We start from the raw sequence: 20,858 nt of genomic DNA on the forward strand, positions 1-20,858 counted from the left end.
AAAAATTCTAGAGGGAATTTCCTGGTGGTCCAGTGACTAGGGCTCTGGCTTCCACTGCAGGGGGAACAGCTCTATCCCTGTCTGGCAAACTAGGCATGGCCAAAAAGAAAAAGAAAATCTGGAAAAGTTCAAGCATACAGAGAAGTATGAAAATATAATGAGTCACTACATGCTACCACACAGATATGTAAAATCTCCATTTATTATATATTTGGGTAATATCTTACAGATTAACCCAAACAATCCCATACATTAGAAAATAGCTTTTTAAGTAAAATATTATAGAGTAGAAGCCCTATGTATGTCTTCCTTAACCCACTTCCTACATATCCGACCCCATAAGTAACCATCTTGAATTTGGTGTTTATTCTTCCCATGCATGTTTTATACTTTATATTTTTAATGCATTTTAAAATATATTTATGTATATATATAAATTATATACATATAAATATATAAATTATATATATAATGTATTATATATGTTAAAATATATATTGCTGAGCCATTTATAGTTTTACTTTACAGATTTTCAAACCTAATGTAAACAGCACATTGAGTATAGCATTCTGAAAGGTTTTTTTTGTACTGTGTTTTTGAGATTCTTACTTGTTCCATTTTACTTATTTTACGTATTTGACTGCTATATGATATTACACTGTATGAATAATCCACCATTTACTTATCCATTTTACTGTATAATTTACATGTTTTTTGTGTTAGGAAAAAATGCAGCTGTGAACATACTTTTACATTTTCTTCCTGTGTACATGGTATTCTTTATGGCATAAGAGTGGGATTTTTGGACTCTGCTATATTGTGTTCTCAACATTACTAGGGATTACTGCTCTCCTGAGTGGAGTACCAGTTTATAGCAGAGTATAAGTGTTCTCCTTGCTCTATATCTTCATCAACATGTGCTATTATGGAATTTATACCAATATGATAAATGAAATAGTATCTGATTTGCATCCTAAATTCATAAGAGCAGCATCTTTTTATGTGTTTAGATGGCATTGGAGTTTCTTCATAAATTGCTTGTTCATAGTCTTTGCCCATTTTCCTTTTGTAAATATTAGTTGTCTTTTTCTTATGAATTTATAGGAATTCATTACATATTCTATTGTTTTGCTGTTATTTCTTCTGATAGTAGCTTAAACATTTTCACTTTATGTCTTTTGTGGTAAAGAAGTTTTCAGTTTAATTTAGTCAAGTTAATCAGTTTTTAAATCAGATCTTCATTTTTTAATTGGAAGATAATTGCTTTACAATATTGTGTTGATTTCTGCCATACATCAACATGAATCAGCCACAGGTGTACATACATCCCCTCTCTCTTGAACTTTCCTCCACCCCATCCCACCCCTGCAGGTTGTCACAGAGAACTGGGTTTGAATTCCCTGCATCACACAGCAAATTCCTGCTGGCTATCCGCTTCACACTTTGTAAAGTGTATACTTCAGGGCTGCGCTTTCGATTCCTCCCACCCTCTGCTTCCCCTCTGCGTCCACAAGTCTGTTCTCTGTTTTTGCATCTCCATTGCTGCCCTGCAAACAGGCTCAGCAGTACCCTTCCAGATTCCATGTATATGCGTTAATACATGATACTTGTTTTTCTCTTTCTGACTTAACTTCACTCTGTATAATAGGCTCTAGGTTCATCTACCTCATTAGAACTGATTCAAATGCGTTCCTTTTTATAGCTGAGTGATATTCCATTGTGTATATGTACCACAACTTCTTTATCCCTTCATCTGTCAGTGGACTTCTAGGTTGCTTCCGTGTCCTATCTGTTGTAAACAGTACTGCAATGAACATTGGGGTACATGTGTTTTTTTCAATTATGGTTTCCTCAGGGTATATGCCCAGTAGTGGGATTACTGGGTCATGGCTCAGAGGTTAAAGTGTATGCCTCCAATGCGGGAGACCCAGGTTCAATCCCTGGGTCAGGAAGATCCCCTGGAGAAGGAAGTGGCAACCCACTCCAGTATTCTTGCCTGGAGAATCCCATGGATGGAAGAGCCTGGTAGGCCACAGTCCACAGGGTCGCAAAGAGTCAGACATGACTGAGCGAGATTATAATGGAAGTTTTATTCCTAGTTTTTTAAGAAATGTCCATACTGTTCCTCTTAGTGGCTATATCAGTTTACATTCCCACCAACAGTGCAAGAGGGTTCCCTTCCTCCACAGCCTCTTCAATATTTATTGTTTATAAATTTTTTTTTATGGTGGCCATTTTGACCAGTGTGAGATGATACCTCACTGTAGTTCTGATCTGCATTTCTCTAATTATAAATCAGTTCTTTCCTTTATAATTTGCATTGGAAACCAAAATTTGAGCAGTGGCAGTATAATAGAATGGTTAAGACTATGAACTCAGGAACCACTCTGCCTGAGTTCATATCTCTCCTCCATTACTTATTGGCTATAAAACTTTGTTACTTGATACCTCTCTGCCTTTCTCATCTGTAAAATGAGCATGATAATAGTAGTATATCCATAACCTAAAGTTGCTGTGAGGACTAAATTAGTCAATCAATACATGTCATATGTTTACAGCATGTTTAATACAATATTATCACCAAATAAACATTAGTTCTTATTATTAACATTATTAACTTTACGTTTATTCCCTCCAATTTTATAGTGATTCTGTACTACCTTTATAGTTAGAAAAAAATTTAAGAACTAAAGCAAGTTTATTTGATTATCTGTTTCATCTAATGAATTGTAAACCATGAATTCAGGGGGAAAGAAAAGAAGATTAAAAGAATGGTTTTGTGTCTTTCCTGGGTACTCTATTGAAGAAGTGACTCTTTCCAGTTCCACTTTGCTGGCACCACTTGAGAAATCAGAGTGCAGAACAGTTTAGGAGCCTTGAGGACTTCATAACCAACCAGCTAAGCGTCCATTCATCTCTCTACCCATCCTTCAACAAGCATTTATTGAAGTGTGTCCTGCACTAAATTGGTTATTTATGGTGTGACTGTCTTACTTTTCTTAATACAGGTGGTACACTTTTCAAGTGTAAAGTTATGGAAATAGTTTATAAATCTGGGGTCATGAAAAGTGTACTGAACTAGACAGAAGTCAGGTGAAAAGAATTCTATCACAAATCAGCTGTGGGACTTAGTTAAGACGTGACCCTCCCTGAGTGCAGTGTCCTGATTTGTGAGGTGAGGGGGGTGAGGAGGTGATCTCTATGACCCCCTTTCTCCTAGGATATATAATGATTCTTGCCACTTTCTTTTAGCATAGATTATCAGTAGTGTATTTAAAAGACATGGACTTGTGGGTCTGCGCCCTAGAGGAAATCCACAGAAATCTAAACACTGCATATGGATAGGCAGGAAACCTGTGTCTAATGGTTTTCACCAGAGTAGAGATCACAGTTAAAAGACAGCGCTTAAGGAAAGAATCCCAGAGTTAATTTTCAATGAGAATTCTTCAGTAGCCTCATCATAACAATCAGGCTGTAAAAGCAGAACTGGAAGGTGTTAGTGGCTTACCTGTTTATTATGTGTTTTGTCAGTAACAAACCAACTATCAAGTGATACTAGTGGGGCACCCTGCCTTAAAGTTACAGGGTCCATCTGGAGAAACTTAAAACATTTGCTGTCAAAGTTTTAACAAGTCATGTAGTATCTTTTCTCTGTAATTCATGTTCACTCTGACTTTCCTCCATCACACATTTAATTACTCTATTAGCTGCTAGAGATCAGCAGTAATGGTGGTGGTGGTGGTGGTAATGTTGATGAAAGCTAATACTTACTGAGAAGTTACTACATGCCAGGCATTCTTCTAAGCATTTTACATGTGTTAACGCGTTCAGTTCTCCACAACGACCCCATGAAGTGTGGGGATATTATTATCTCTATTTACAGCAAAGAAAGGGAAGCACCAATGAAGGCTGCACAGCTAGTAAGTGGAAGAACTGGGATTTGAATCCAGACAACCCGGCTCTACTACCTGTGCTCTTAAAAAGTCATGTCTCATGCTGTTATACTGTACTGCCAAAGCCAGGTGGTTATGAACACCCTGTCTGAGATGGATACAGACACCATGTGTGAAAAATGCTTGTAGCCTTGCTGAAGAGATTACTTATCAATAATTACAGTAGAGATGAGCAGTGATCTGTGGCAGTAGTTGTCACTGACTGTCCATTACTTGGCCTTCCCTGGTGGCTCAGCTGGTAAAGAATCAGCCTGCAGTGCAGGAAACCTGGGTTCTATCCCTGGATTGGGAAGATCCTCTGGAGAAGAGAACGGCTACCCACTCCAGTATTCTGGCCTGAAGAATTCCATGGAGTGTATAGTCCATGGGGTTGCAAAGAGTTGGACATGACTGAGTGACTTTCACTTTCACTCCGCTACATATCCAGGAAAGGACTTACTTATTGGAGAAATGCAAAGGCATAAAGGGAGTATATTTTTATGTAGGGATGGAAGGTTAGGATATATAGAATTTTTGACTGTAGAAAGCCTCATTATGTGTATATTTATGTGCTAATAAATAATGTTCCTATACTAGAATATTAATATATGCTATGTACCTTATGGGAGAAGGCAATGGCACCCCATTCCAGTACTGTTGCCTGGAAAATCCCACAGCGGAGGAGCCTGGTAGGCTGCAGTCCATGGGGTCGCTAAGAGTCAGACACGACTGAGCGACTCCACTTATGAAAACATATTCAAAAATAAAAAGGAAAAATATTAATAAAAAATAAGAAATCCAGTTTTTTTTCTCCCACCCCATTGGATTATCTTAATTACCTCAGAGAGATCATTACTCTGGCCTATAGGAATAATGGAGGGTTGTTAATATAGAGTAGATATGTTTAAAACACTTAAATATTATGTTCCATTTTGTTTATATAAATGTTCTCACATGAAGGACAAGGCCTTCAGTTTCTCCTATCTAATATTAATATCTAATACATTCAGATATTCTATCTAATACATTCAAGTGTCCCTTGGGATTTCTGACCTGGTGTTTCATACCTAATGGCTATTCAAGAAAATTACTGATTTATTCCTTCCACTTTGTGGCCTATCCACAATTTAGGGAACATTGCTAACTAACAGTGGCTCAAAACTCTGTAGGTCACTCTGCATTTTCAGTCATCTTGCAGCTCTCCTGGGTGTGAATGGGCTAAGATGGGCTCACTCCATATCTGACTCTCAGCTAGACAAACTTGATCTCAGCTGGATCATCTCATCTCTGCTCCACGTGGGCTTTCAGCCTCTGGTGGGCTGGATCAGGCTTCCCCGTAGAGCGGACTCAGGGCAGCATCCCAAGAATATGATGAACAGTGATCTGTGGCGGTAGTTGTCATCGACTCTCCCCTGCATCGCTTATTCTCCCCTACTCCAAGTCTTCAGTTTTTTTGGTAAAAGAGCATTACAAGGCCACCCCAAATTCAGGAAGTGGGGGAACAGATTTCACTTCTCAATGGAAGGAGCTGCAGAGTCACATTGCAGAGGACTGGGAAGAATTAACTGCAGCCGTCTTTGAAAAACTCATCTGTCACACTTACAGATTCATATTTCTGTGAAAATCAAATAGAAGCCTAGTTTAAAAGAAAGGTAAAATGTGTTTGATTCTTTACTTCTTTTAGTTTCCTGGAAGCGTAGGGTTATTTTTGTGATTTCTATGATGCATTCCTGTGCTTTCATGTTACCCAGGCAGTCAAATGTGGGACAATAGCCTACTGATAAGAATCAACTTGTATTCTGTTACTATTCAATAAGGATTCCTCTGTCACCATTAATCTTATCCAAGGTATGCCTTCCAGAATTCCAAGATAATGTAAGTTTCTGTTTAGCAGGGTAGCTTGCTAAGCATTGCTCGTAAGTGTGGCTCTTTGAGTGTAAGGCAACTCTGAACTACTACAGGGCTTCCCAGGTGGCACTAGTGGTAAAAGAATCCACCTGCCAATGCAGGTTAGACGTAACAGATGCCGGTTCCATCCCTGGGTCAGGAAGATCCCCTGCAGGCGAGCATGGCAACCCACTCCAGTATTCTTGCCTGGAGAATCCCCATGGACAGAGGAGCCTGGTGGGCTGTAGTCCATAGAGTCACACAGTCGGACACAACTGAAGCAACTTAGCATGGAGCACAAACTGCCACAGAAAACTGAGTGGATCTCCATATATGCACTGTCTTCCCTCACCTCTCATTCTTTTTTTTTTAAATTGAGTTATAGTTGATGTACAATATTATATGTTACAGGTGTAAAATATAGTGGTTCATCGTTTTTAAAGGTTGTATTCCATTTATAGTTATTATAAGATATTGGCTGTATTCCTCCTCACCTCATTGTTAAAGTGAGTTGAGTGAAATCCTCCAGGAGTGCACATATCATTTGCCAATGATAATATTTATAAGTGATTTTTTTTTAAAAAGGAATGCGCTGAAACATTTTTATGTTATGTTTATCCTTTTTAAATTGTTTAGAGTTTTTCTGAAACCATCTATCTTCTTTGGGGACTAGGGAAAATAGCTTCAGCATTCTTGCTGGTGCTCAGTTGGGTTTATGAACAGACTGTTCGTGTGCAGACTTTGGGTTGACTGAGGAGTGTGTGTCTCTGAGTGTTTACAGTGGTGGAGTTTCCTTACCCTTCTGCCAACAACCACAAAATGATCAGTAATGAGAAGTAATTAAGTATCAAGAGGAAGAAAACAAAGACATGAATTTCATGATACTCTCATGCTTTGTATTATCAGTGACTTCATTGTTTCTCTTGGCAAATTTTTTATGCATCTGTGCTTGGCCCAGGGGTGCATACTGAGGAAAAGAAAAATTTTGTAATAGCAGCGGTGGTTTGGGATTTTCAGGTTACAAAGGGAAAAAAATGAAATGGAAAATTGCTTTTGTTTATAACAAATCATGATGCCTTACTCCTTTCATAACTGTCGCTAGTGACATAATGCCTGATGGTTTTGCAAAGAGGAAACCTGCCTAGTTGTCAAGTTTAACAGCCTAGTGTGTTGATTATTTGTGACTCTCAGAGCCATAGAATGGCAGCCCTCAGAAATGTAACAGAGTGATAGACTGGGAATCAGGAAACAGGACTTCTGATCTCAATTCTGCTTTTAATTAGCTAGGCTCTAGGTCGCAGCTCGTAAAATAAGGCTATTAGGCTGGGTTGGCCCCATGAGGTCATTCAGGATGAAATAAGGTTTCTTTCCCTTGACCTCTACCCTGGTCCTCACTCCCTAATGGGTCCCCCTTACTACAGAATTTGTGCCTGAGACTAGATGATCTCTGAGGTCCTGGGACTTCCCGCTTTAGAATTTTGTGCTTCTCTGTTTTCTTGTATCTATGGATACAAATACAGTGCAGTTGGCCCTGAGAAGCAGATTCTGCTTTGTTTTCCTATGCAGTGACCTCAGTCAGCTTTTCTTTGGCATAAGCTGGTTGAAATTGTGATATATTTTGGTAAGGATGTGTTCATGCAGAAGAAGGACAAACAGAATTTTTTGCAATTATTTACTTAATTTAGTTACAAGAAATAGCCAAATGTCAATTGAGGCCTGTTCTAACTACCACCTCCCCCCCTGCGTACAAGCCTCTAGCCAACTCCTTACTGTAAACGTTGAATTTTCATAATCATTCTTTCTTTGTATAACAAAAACTGCTTATTCTACATAATTGGATGCTACTTAGATGTAATTTAGTCTCTGCATACCTGTTTATTTCCATGTTTGAATGGTGGAAACAGGTTATTTGGCTGTATAAAAGAACTTCAGGATGCCTCAGTGAAAGAAATTGGTTGTGGTCTTGATCATTTACTATGATATCAGGGTAACCAATCAAAACTACTCCAATTTAAAGAAGAAAATAACAGTGATAGCTTACATTAATTCAGTACTTAGCAAATAAGTACTAAATGCTTTCTTTTGGTTAAACCCTGTAGTCTTCTCAAGAACTTTTTCTCTGTTTTGCAGTAGAAGAAACTGAGGCATAGCTGCTTAGTAACTTGCTGAAGGTCATACTGCTAGAAAGTAGCAGAGCCAGGTCCCAGCATGGGCGTCTGGCTTTAGAATTCGGCAAATCACTATGCTGTATCTACTTAGGGTCTCATAAAAAGGTATACTTAGTAAAGGAAAATATCCTGCTTCAACATTGTTATTCAATAAACATTTATGAACTACCCACTATATCAGTTATCATATTTGCTAATTTGTGCAGGCTTATTTCTGTATCTGGACTAATGTCTGTTTTGTTGATAGGGTACAGTTAATTCTGGCTACCCAGAATTACACAAAAATATGAATATTAATGAATTCACAACTTCTGGCCCTTTCAGCAGTTGGTCTATTCAGTAAAGATGTTTTGTTTTCATGCATCATTTACGTGCAGAAACTAAGCCACAAAGTGGCTTTTCTCAGACACTTTGCTGGCATCTTGGGTGTGGGCAGAGGGAGCATGGCAAGAAAGACTGTGAGATTATGGGATCAAATGGATCTGGATTTGAATCACTACTCCATCATGTTAGCTCTGTGGCCTTGAACAACTTACTATACCTCTGTGAGCCTTCAGATGTAAAATGGAGATAATGCCACCTGGTAATGAGTTTATCGTTCATGCTCTGTGAGCTTAGGGTCCCTGTTGGTCATGTCTGTCTCTGAAGTGTTCAACAGAGTTGGACCTTAGCAGGGATTCATTTGAATGACTGAATCATGCAGTCCTCAATAGAACTGATCAGCTCTTAAGTATCAGTAGGGACTGCCTCATAGTAAAGATGAGTCATCTGTGAACCATGGGCTAGAAATTCAAAAAAATGGTACTGAGAATCTGATAGAAGCAGCTAATGTGTGTAGACCTCTTACCACATGTCGGGTGCTATCATAAATGCTTTGTGTATGTCATCATTTAATCTTAAAGAATTTTACCCTTAGTAAAGACTGTAGGAAAGGGCATGGTAAAGCTAAACTAAGGGTGGAGACTCTCAAAGACAAAAATTAATATCAATATGAAGGTAATCCCCTTCATGAATCACCGCCTTGTAGTGGCAAAAGGGCATAGTGCTGTGCATGGCCACCTAAGAAAGATGGATTATAGTGAAGAGTTCTGACAAAATGTGGTCTGCTGGAGGAGGAAATGGCAGCCAACTGCAGTATTCTTTCCTGGAGAATCCCATGAACAGTATGAAAAGGCAAAAAGATGTGACCCTTGAAAAATGAGCCCCCCAGATCAGAAAGTGTCCAGTGTCCTACTGGGGAAGAGCAGAGGGCAATTAGTAATAGCTCCTGAAAGAATGAAGCGGCTGGGCCCAAGTGGAAACAACACTCAGTTGTGGTGAAAGTAAAGTCTGATGCTGTAAAGAACAGTATTGCATGGGAACCTGTAATGTTAGGTCCATGAATCAAGGTAAACTGGATGTGGACAAACAGGAGGTAGTAAGAGTGAACATGGGCATCTGAGGGAATCAGTGAACTGAAATGGACAGGCATGGGCAACTTTAATTCAGATGACCATTATATCTACTATTGTGGGCAAGAATCCCTTAAAAGAAATGGAGTAGCACTCATAGTGAACAAAGAGTTTGAAATGCAGTACTTGGGTGCAGTCTCAAAAATGACAGAATGATGTTGATTCATTTCCAAGGCAAGCCAATTCACAGTAATCCATGTCTATGCCCCAACCACTGATGCTGAAGAAGCTGAAGTTGACCTGTTCTATGAAGACCTATAAGACCTTCTAGAACCAACACTAAAAAAAGATGTCCTTTTCATCAAAGGGGATTAAAATGCAAAAGCAGGAAGTCAAGAGACACCCAGAATAACAGGCATATTTGGCCTTGTAGTACAAAATGAAGTAAGGTAAAGGCTAGCAGAGTTTTGCCAACAGAACACACTGCTCCTCGGAAAGAAAGCTATGACAAACCTAGACAGCATATTAAAAAGCAGAGACATCATTTTGCCAACAAAGTTCTACGTAATTAAAGCTCTGGTTTTGCCAGTACCCATGTACAATGTGAGAGTTGGACCATAAAGAAGAATTCTGCTGAGTGCCAAAGAACTGTTGCTTTCAAATTGGGGTGCTGGAGAAGATTCTTGAGAGTCCCTTGGACTGCAAGGAAATCAAACCAGTCAATCCTAAAGGAAATTAACCCTGAATATTCATTGCAAGGATTGGTGCTGAAGGTGAAGCTCCAGTACTTTGGCCACCTGATGGGAAGAGTCACCTCATTGGAAAAGACCCTGATGCTGGGAAAGGTTGAAGGCAAAAGGAGAAGGGGGCGGCAGAGGATGAGATGGTTAGATAGCATCACCTCACCAACTCAATGGACATAAATTTAACCTGACTCCGGGAGATAATGAAGGACAGGGAAGCCTGGTATGCTACAGTCCATGGTGTTGCAAAGAGTCAAACACAACTTAGTAACTGAACAACAACAATCAGGGTAGTGCTGGTACCTACACAAAGTTTAGTGTGTGTGTTTGCACACATGTGGGTGGAGAAGGGACATTCGGTCCCCAAGACTTATTAGAAAATTGCAGTTAAAGTCATTGAATTTTCAAAACCTTTATCATATATACCCTGACCCTTCGTTCTATGTCACCCTCACCTCCCTGATTACAGGTTCACATGCATAAAATGAGTTCAACATCCACCGCACTCCTTTTTATTTGACAGCACCTTGAACAGTCCTTAGTCCTTTTTGTATGTCTGTGATATAATGCAGTGCCATTTAAACTCGTTTGTAGCAAGTTTAGGGGGTGAACTGTTTTGATGGCAAGATGGCTGCATAACGCACAGTGAGTCTGTGCGAACTGGAGGATGCTCTTCGCCAAGGGACAACCTTGAAAGTGATTCAGTGCCTTAAGTTTGAATGTGTTTAACATTTAGGGAGCAGACTGTCGGCTAGCTTTACATTTCCACTTGGATTTCACCCTCTCTCTGTGTGGATCCATAAAGCTATAACTTAGTTCCCTGAAAGGAGAATGGAAAGAGAAGTAGTAAGATTATGGGGTTCTCAGCAGAGCTGGTTGAGCCCTTAATATTAACTGTCTCATGGTAAATGTGATTCATCTATGAAAATACTGGCTATAAATAGATGTTAATAGTGCTCAGTTGCAGATCAGCCAGGTTGTACTTGCATGGCCACATTTGGGAAAAAAATCCTGTTGAGTATTTTATTTGGTTTCTCTTAAAATGAAAAAATAAAAGTTTGTTTCCTTTTATTGCCCTAGTCACCCACATTTGAAGACACTAAATTCAGCCAGCTACAGCAGAGCTATCTGATGGCTAAAAAAGACACATTGAAAACCAGATAACCTAATTTAGCAATGGCCCCCTTTATCTTTTTCTTCCATTTTGAGTAAAAGTCATTGAAACATTCCCTTAACAGTGTTTTTACTTGTAGGAAAGGCATGAATAGGGCTTCAGAGAGGGGAACAGAACTTGGGGATCTGTGATTCAGGTCCATATTCTTAAGAATCCTAACTCTTAAAAGAAATTCAGGATTACTTTCACATCAAATGTGAGGTTCAGAAGGCAGTGTAGTCATCTCATCCATCTTCCATAGTGTCAGTCACTTCAGTCACTCAGTCGTGTCTGACTCTTTGTGACCCCATGAACTGTAGCACACCAGGCCACCATGTCCATCACCTACTCCTGGAGTCCACCCAGACCCATGTCCATTGAGTCAGTGATGCCATCCAACCATCTCATCCTCTGTCGTCCCCTTCTCCTCCTGCCCCCAATCCCTCCCAGCATCAGGGTCTTTTCAAATGAGTCAGCTCTTTTCATCAGATGGCCAGAGTATTGCAGTTTCAGCTTCAGCATCAGTCCTTCCCATGAACACCCAGGACTGATCTCCTTTAGGATGGACTGGTTGGATCTCCTTGCAGTCCAAGGGACTCTCAAGAGTTTTCTCCAACACCACAGTTCAAAAGCATCAATTTTTCAGCGCTCAGCTTTCTTTATAGTCCAACACTCACATCCATACATGACCACTGGAAAAACCATAGCCTTGACTAGATGGACCTTTGTTGACAAAGTCAACATAGTATCAGGCACTAGATATTTTCTATGCCCATATACTCCATTGTTGCACACTGTCCTGTGCCCATCTATGCCATTGTTACACAGCTGTAAGTGAGGGCTTCCCTGGTGGCTCAGATGGTAAAGAATCTGCCTGCAATGCAGGAGACCCAGGTTTGATCCCTGGGTCAGGAAGATCCCCTGGAGAAGGAAATGGCAACCTGCTCTGGTATTCTTGCTGGAGAGTCCCATGGACAGAGGAGCCTGGTGGGCTACAGTCCGTGGGGTCGTGAAGAGTCAGACACGACTGAGCGACTAACATACACAAGTGTCTGAAAGTGCTTCCTTGTGAGCTGAAATACAGCTCCCAGGATCTTTATTCATGTATCCTTCTCCTGCCTCCAGAGCTAAGTCAAGCAAGGCTACTTCTCTTGCCACATTGTGGCCCTTCAGTGGGAAGTACTCTGTTCTTTTTTCCAGATGTAACACTCACCACATCTCACGTTGTATGGTTTAGTCTCCCTCATCCAACACACCATCTCACCACACATTTTGATTGCACCCTTAAGAATTACGCTTCATTAGGTTAGGCGTTTCTTAAAGAAATGCATAGAGTTGGGCATGATTTCCCAGATAATAAACACAACTAAACTAATGAAATAGTAAGAGTATATACTTAGGGAAGACCTCAGTCTTTTGATATTGGATCTCAGATAGATCTCTGATATTGGATCTCAGTATAGATCAATAATTTTATAGTAGGCATTTAATGAAGACTTATTCCAGTTTTGCTTACAGATGTGTGCTTGTAATACCTTTCATGTGTACATTGCTCTTTATATCAGTAAATAGATAATTATTCACCCTGTTTTTCAAGATGGGTTTGAGGTTCAGAAAGCTTAAATAACTTTGGTTAATAAACCTTGAGCCAAAACTGAAAACTCAGGCATTCTGACACCCCTTTCTCTCCAGTCTCATGCTAGATATATCAACACTGTACTTTTTTATAAGCTCGAATATGTTCTTTGGTTGCTTTTCCACAACGTGCTAGAGTCAGAGAAGCTGCTGTGCTGTAGATACAGAATAAACAGCCTGCCAATGGGGTCTAATAGAGCAGACTTACATCATGGCTTTTCTTAGCTGTGTGTTCTGAAGAAAGGACAAAAAGAAATATAAAAATCTCCAAGTATAAATAGTCGATTTATCCAAGTTTTCCATTACAAATCAGTGGCTCTTTAAATATTCTTTTCTCATTTAAGGTTGACACAGGGCTGGGAATGTTTTCCAGATCTTTGTGGAATAGAACAGAAGAAGAAAATTATTTTCATATAGTCCAAGTTAACTTTAAGTGCATTTTAAAATGCCACACTCCCAGCACTGGATCAGTGCTCTTGAAAATCATATGATTCTTTTAACAGTTTTCAAACTACATCACTTTTCATATTTCTTCCAAGTCTGCTCTCTGTTTTTTCTTAGAAGCATGGTGATATTGAGCCAGTCACTTAACCTTTCTGTTCTCTTTGAATTTTTGTCTCTTTGGCTCTTGGAACCAGTTTCTTCCAATCTCCCTCTTCTGAAACCCATTGGAAGTTAATGTGCCCTTGGTCATGACCAGATCCAGCCCCAGAAGCCAGAACTCTTGCCTACAGCTCTGTTGCTGTTTCCATAGCAACACTACATGTTCAACAGGCCAGCCCCTACTTCTTCCAGCCCTAGAAAGATATGAATCTTAAAAGATAAAAAATGCATCTTTGTAGAACCCAAAGTATCCCACAAATTTTTGTTGACTTTCTCGACCTCTTCCTCACCCATTAGTTGACAGTAAGTTACCCTGACTGCCTTTCGGCCTCCTCTTGGCTAGACCAACCTAGCATAATAAAGAGCTCAGAGATGAACGGGAGATTTGAGATCAAGAGTTTCCATCTATAGATTCCAAATGACATCTTTCCTTTTTCTTCTCTTATCTACTGGCCTGTGACTGGAATAGACCAACAGTGTGTTACTAAAACAAATGTTGCAGCTGGTAAAGTCCTAGAGCAGTACTCGACCTTGCAGCCGTTTTACTGCTCCTTTACCACATCTACCGTTACTTAGTCTATCTTGCTGTACTGGGGAACAGGTCCCTACTTGCCTCCCAGGCATTTGCGTCTAGTCTGGCTCATGTATGCTTGATCTTATTAGGGGGAAAGAGAGAAACTCAACTGGTAAAACTCCGATTATTTGCCACATTATATGACTCATGCTTTCTGTTCTTTACATCTCTTAAAAAAAAAAAAAATTAAACACATGGACTTGGTATTATTCTCCTTATTTTAAAAGATGAAAAGACTGAGACATTGAGAAATTCACAATTGAATAGAAATATAGGGTCAAGACTAAATACAGAATACCAATAAATGCTGTAAATAATGTCCAGCGTACAAAGTGTGTTGGGAGCATTTGAGAGGAAATGTCTAACTGTGAGTGGAAGCACCTCAGAGATAAGTTGAGCCTTAGAGGATAAGAGTAGCTGGCTCATATGGACAGGTTGAAGGTGGATGAAGAACAGCATGTGGCAAACATCAAGTTATTCCTTATGGCTGAAGTAAAGGAGAAGACCAGCAAGGAAGTTTGAATGTGTATTCTATGTATTAGATGTTAATAAAAAGTTATCGTTAATTTTGTTAGCTGTATTAAAGACATTGTATTTATGTGAGAGAATGTCCTTTCTATTTTTCTAGATACGTAGCGAAGTATCCTACTGTCCTTCTCATATGTCCACATATGAGAAGACTGCAGGCCTAGGGTTGCAGACTCTAACATCTATAGAGGACAGACAGGCCTCAGATAGGAGTGACTCATGCACTTTACTTTTAAATATTTCAGAAAAAAGAAAGGCAGAGAGTAGAGGAAAAATAAGTTTGGCAAAAAATAAGTTTGGCAAAATTTTAATGGTTGTTTAAGGGTGGGTGAGTACATGGTCTTTGTTATATTCTTTTTACTTTCTATAAATTTGGAAATGTTCATGACTAAAGATTTAAATAGACACACACAGAGACATAGTGTTGAATACATAAACTTTTAAGAAGTTTCAAGAGGAGGGGAGCAAAAGGTACAAGGTAAAGAGAAAGAAGACACTAATTTGGGGGTGTCTGACAGAGACAGAGAAGCAGAAAGCTGAGCTGTGTCCCAGGAACCAAGAAAGAAAATGATTTCAAGGAGCAGAGAGCTGTTGTGACTTTTTTTTTTTAACAACATTGCCAGTGCTCAGAACAGTTTTGGAACTCTACTTTTGGAGTTTTCTGTTTTTTGGACTATCTCTCAGCCATGGCGAAATCTGGTTTATTGAAGGTGAATGTGACTTCTTACCACAGGGAAAAGTTCCTTGGAGCCAAATCTAGTGAATGAAGTCAGGATTTGGGTCTGCTAATACTGTTTTTGGTCAAAGAACGAATTGTGACCTTAAAATAATGAGACTGGGTTTTGTATGTGGTCTTTGAACCAGTTTTGAAAATGTTTCCAAAACCTGTCAGCCATGACGCATTATCAGAATAAGCTTCATATAGGAAAACTTTTGACAGAATGACACAGATGGATTTATAACTTCGAGCTTTTGTTTTGTTTTGAATATTCCAACTACTTTAGTTATATGTCAGATCTTTGGTGTCCCAAAGCTTCTGGTGGTTTTCTAGAATCAGAAGCTTCCGGACAAGCAAAAATGTAGGAGACGACATGGTGAATGGCAGGGGCAGGAGTGCAGGCTCTGGAGCTGGCCAGCCAAGCGACAGTCCTGTCTCCATCCCTTCATGCTGTCCAGTTTGGGGCAAATTCCTTCACTTCTTCAGGACTCTGTCTTTGCAGGGTTGTTGGGAGAGTTGGAGATAATACGTATAAAATGCTGTGCCCAGTGCCGCACATATGACAGGAACACGTGACTTATCTTGGTAGAGGCGTAGTGATACAATTTTATCTCTTGATTCATCAGACATACCTTTCCTCTTGGGACATCAAGTGAGATAAGAACATAACAAATGGATTTTTGCCTTTTAGCATCATGAGGAGAATATATTACTCAGCTTTACATCGCTGAAGGCAAGGGGAGTTCTTTTAGTCACTGCTAAACCTGTATTTTCAGAAAGTGTGTTATTTGGTTCCTTGCCAAGATGGAGATTGGCAAGCTGAAGAAATTGGAAACTGGCCAAGAACCAGTGCCTGTTATTTAGCAGAGAGGTAATAGGGAACTATGATCCTGCCAATCTGGAGGGACTTAACATAAAGTGACTAGCTTCTTGGTCCAAACTGGCATAACTGTTCCAAACAAGATGACGAAGGCTGCTGATTCAAAGGGGTAGGCTCACCCGAGCTCTTATTGGTGTGCCTCTTCCACCAACCAAAACTTTTAAATCTTCTCTAATACCACAGCAACATATAACTTACTGTGTTCCTGGCTGGTCACTCTGCTAAAGCACTGTAAATATACTATTCCCTTTGATACTGGAAACAGCCTATCAGCAAATACTACTATTAACCTGTGCTTTATTGGAAATTTAAATTGAAAGAGGTAAAGTCAGTCTGCCCCTAAGCCACAGAACACTACAGCAGGGCAGGAATTCCTGCTGGCTTTAGAACCCACCTAGTCTTTGCAAAGCTTCTGTTGCCTGAGTTCTTTCTCACTGAGAATAATGATCTGTGTAAAGGGGGAGGAGAAATCTCTTCAGTAATCATGGCATAAATTTGACTACACTGATAAAATAAAAAAGGGCCAGAGTCCTTTCATCAAAGACCTGCATGATGAAGCAGTAAGAGAAGAGAGCATATCTCCAGGGAGTAAGAAAAATTACCTAGGCTAGGTCGGATCTCAGATTGGAGCCCAATGTGAATGAAGTTCTTGTTCCTTCACAATTCTTCATTATTCAACTCAGAGCATCTGCCTACAATGCAGAAGACCTGGGTTCAATCCCTGGGTCGGGAAGATCTCCTGGAGAAGGAAATGGCAAGCCACTCCAGTATTCTTGCCTGGAAAATCCCATGGATGGAGGGGCCTGGTAGGCTACAGTCCATGGGGTCACAAAGAGTCAGACACAACTGAGTGACTTCACTTTCACTTTTCTGAGTATTAGCTTGGGAATTATGGAGCAGGAAGTCTGCTCTAGTCAGGAAGCATCAGGGAGCATCCACAAGCATCCAGACAACCACATGCAGCAGGGTGGACACTGGGCCTAGATAGTGTAACCTGGCCTAGATCCTATGAGCTTGGGTCGGACTAATTATCAGTGTTCTTTTAACTGGTGTCAGGACTCTCCTTGTGTCCTCTAAGAAGGGTTCACCAAGCCCCTAGTCACATTAATCTTATGAAAGTATGCATTTCCAGCAGTTTTTAATTAGGGAGACCCCTTCCAAGTCCTGTTGAATAGATTTGGACCTCAGACATGGGACATGGGACTGGGATAGATTGAGCTCAGAGGTACTACCCACTGTGTGTGGTTCCACATAACCCTTTGTTTGAAAGTGCCTAAGGCAGCCAAGAGTGTGTGTTGACCAAAGAGGGCGGCTTCTGCTAGGAGCTATAAGTAAATAAATGGATGTCAGAGCTTACAATTAAGGGGGGAAGGATGGGGGAAGAGACAAAGAATCACTACCCTCCCTTGAGCATGTTGCTTTGGGTATTTTCGTAATGATTGTAAAGCATTAACACACAGACTAAACTAAGCTCTTTGTGTTCTTTGCAAGATGGAGAGCTTGCCAAGTCAGTTTCAGCATGCAGAGCCCAGACAATTATTCTTTTGGCATGTAGGGGCCACCCTTGTTTTTGCTGGGGGGTTGGAGGCAGATAGCCTATTGACACAGGAAGGTTTTATAAGGAAAAAGAAGGCAACTAAAACCCTGTATTTTTTAGAAAAGAAATTCCTTGTCACAGTTCTCAGCCCCTACCCTCTATGCTAAACCTCTGCCACAGAGCCAACAGAAGAAGCCCTTGGGCTCAGAAGTGCCACACACACTTCAAAGCCCACAGCATGTTACTCATTCATGGCTGTTTTCATTTCCTCCACTTAGCACTTCACCATGAAATTGTGTATTTCTTTTGTGAGTGTGTGCATGAAGATGGTTGATAGCTGTATTTCCAGTGACAACCATCGGAAAGATAAAGTTCTTGAGATTCCTTATGTGGAATATGCTTTGCAGTAGTGATTCTCAGCATATGAACCCAGAACCCCTAGGAACTTTCAAAGTTGTCTAAGGAGGCTTCCAGTCATCTTCCAAAAGCATTGTGAGAAACCAAGTGTGATGTGTCTCCAGAATGGAGGCTGTTGTGATTGAGAGCATACAAGCCATTTAAAGGTTTTCTGAATTTGTTGTAGGCTTTTGTGGTTATGTCTTTCTTCATTCTGTGGATAGGAAAAGCTACAACTACTGTCCGTGGGGAATTAAGAAACTTTTTTTAATATGGAAAAGGAGTTATTCTGGAAAGGATGAGTAAAAAGCATCTGAACTTCTTTTTTGTAGCAGCTAAGCTAGAAGCTCCTGTTTTCTTGGTACTGAACCTTCTACTGCTATGTTTCCTGATCCTACATGGTTTCATGTCTGGATCAGAACCCCTTGTTGGTTGCATTTGCAGCTGAGAAGTGGACTGAAGACATTTGATCTTTCAAGTTGTTGATCTTAAAAACTATAAATGAAGTTTGTTTTAGTATAATATGAGAATTCATGCATCTACTCTCTTCAGTGCAAGCTACCATATACAAAGTAATTACTTTCAGGTGAGAAATTATTGCAGTTTAACTTGGTGGTGGCTACATGCTGAGGACTGGATCCAGAGTATTCTTATTTTTAGACTTTAGTAGGGACTGCTTCTTCCAGTGTGTTGGCTATAGTTTTTAAAATAGAAGTTTGTTGGCTCTAGAATATAAAGGACCAAATTGCCAAACATAGCCCCTTTCTTCATCATGGAGTTATAGCATTCATTGCATAGGCGCTGACAAATGCCTGCCTTCTGCTCTGATTGATTTATTATCGTTGTATTTTTTTTCTTCTTCCTTTTCTGTCAGTATTTCCCTTTTCTAAATAAGAAGGAAAATGTCCTAATTAAAAAGCAATATATATTAAGCACTGAAAATAGGGACACAAACATAAAGAATAAAAAAATTCATCATTAATCCAGCCTTGCTCTTCATCTTGTACTGTAATTTCTTCTGCACTTTCTTCTCTTCTGTATCTATTATAATGTGCATGTTGTTTAGAGAATAGTATTCATTGTCATTTTTCCAAACCACAGTTTTTAATGGTTGTATTTCATTATGTGACGGCATCGTTATTAATAACTATTCTCCTCCCGCTGGATATTTAGTTTACCATCCTCTTTTGAGTCCGTCCTTCCTCCTTCCCAACCTTCACTGTAGAAGCCTATATCCTATGGATCCAGAAAGGATCCAGAACTAACAAGGATCCTTGACCACTGTCTGGACTGAATGAAACTGGCTGGAATCTGTAAAAACTGGCTTTGGCTCAGAAAAATCTTTGTGTTTTAAAGTCATGATTTTGGCTTCTGCAGAATTTAATCACAGCTCCTATCTGTTATTCTATCTCCTCTCTAAATTCTTTCCCCTTTACCAAATTCAATATATGAAAAATATTTGGATACTTTTAAGAAGGTAAAAAAATAAAGAAATCATTAGATACTGTTAGAGTAGACCACTCTACTGCCTTTTCAGGCCCTGAAAATTGAGAGTTTGAAAATAAAATAAGAATTGAAATAATGTATTCAAGTAATTCATCTTTAACAATTGAAGGATATTTACTTTCACAAATGTTTTCTCTTAATGGAAGAGGCTACTATTTTATTCACAATTTACTTTGTTACATAGACTTGAATTCAAAAGATGAGAATCAGGCTTAGAGAGTATATTTCATAAAGAGTAGAAGCAAAGCTGATTAGAGACTGGTGGTGGTAAGAAAAGAAATATTTTTTTTCTTTTAAAACAACAGCATTCAATTTCTGATCTTTGGAGTGTGTCCTTGTTTTGATATTCCCTTGTTACCAAAAGACAGTACTTTGTGCATAAACCTGGTTACCAAGCAGTGTACCAAATATTCAGTTATTTCATGGCTTAGGATGTGCAGAGAAGGACCACACTGCTCTAGAAAAGAGTCTCAGAATCATAACACATAAATCATAAAACAGCACTGCAGTGGGAAGAGCTGGGAGGTGGGCTTGCTGAGTAAATTTCAAGGAAGGACGATTTCCTAAATGTGAAAGATGGGCAAGGTATCCCACAAACTGAGCAAGTAGCCAGAGTGATTTTCATTAAGGATATAATTAAGAGAAAATTTTGCCATCATAAGCTCCTGGTTCTAAAAATGCTAATGCTCAGCCTACCAAGAAACCTTAGGCTGTTTCCCAAAATTCTGTTTTGGCATAATGGTACTATTCAGTCTATTCATTTTTAATAAAATAACTTTAAATAAAACCTTGATAATTGACAGCTGGCTTCTTGTTGAAATACTTAAATATGCTTTCAATTTTTGTCCTTGAGCTTTGTCTGGATGCTCAGCTATACAGCACGGTTCAAGTCTTCATTTGGGGAAGCCAGAAATCCATGACTGTTCATGCTTCCATCTATAATACCACCTTAAATAAGCCACTTCATTCTCTGTGCCCATCATCAGTTGAAAGAATGAAAAACAATCCAATAGCCACCTTGGGCTCCTTTTCAGAGCACTGACTTGGCTACATTTCAAAGCACTTAATGTTTTCCTAAAAGGTACAAAGAACTGCATGGTGCTTACGTTAGCATTTCCTAATCAAAAGGTATAACATGCGTAAAAGATGGTTCGAGTTGCACAACAAGACATCTGTAGTGGTTCGGTAGGCCATTTTATTTCTAAAG

General features: G+C 39.6%; 2 protein-coding genes across 6 annotated transcripts in view; one reads left to right on the forward strand and one right to left on the reverse strand.

Annotated features, from left to right (window-relative positions):
* Positions 1-20,858, reverse strand: part of FILIP1L (filamin A interacting protein 1 like) — a 388,439-nt gene that overhangs the window by 198,689 nt on the left and 168,892 nt on the right. The gene's annotated exons all lie outside the window — the stretch shown is intronic.
* CMSS1 (cms1 ribosomal small subunit homolog) overlaps positions 1-20,858 on the forward strand; it is a 394,573-nt gene that overhangs the window by 126,465 nt on the left and 247,250 nt on the right. The window lies entirely within an intron of this gene.

This window comes from Ovis aries, chromosome 1, assembly GCF_016772045.2.
Source record: "Ovis aries strain OAR_USU_Benz2616 breed Rambouillet chromosome 1, ARS-UI_Ramb_v3.0, whole genome shotgun sequence".
In the NCBI taxonomy this organism is placed as follows: domain Eukaryota; kingdom Metazoa; phylum Chordata; class Mammalia; order Artiodactyla; family Bovidae; genus Ovis; species Ovis aries.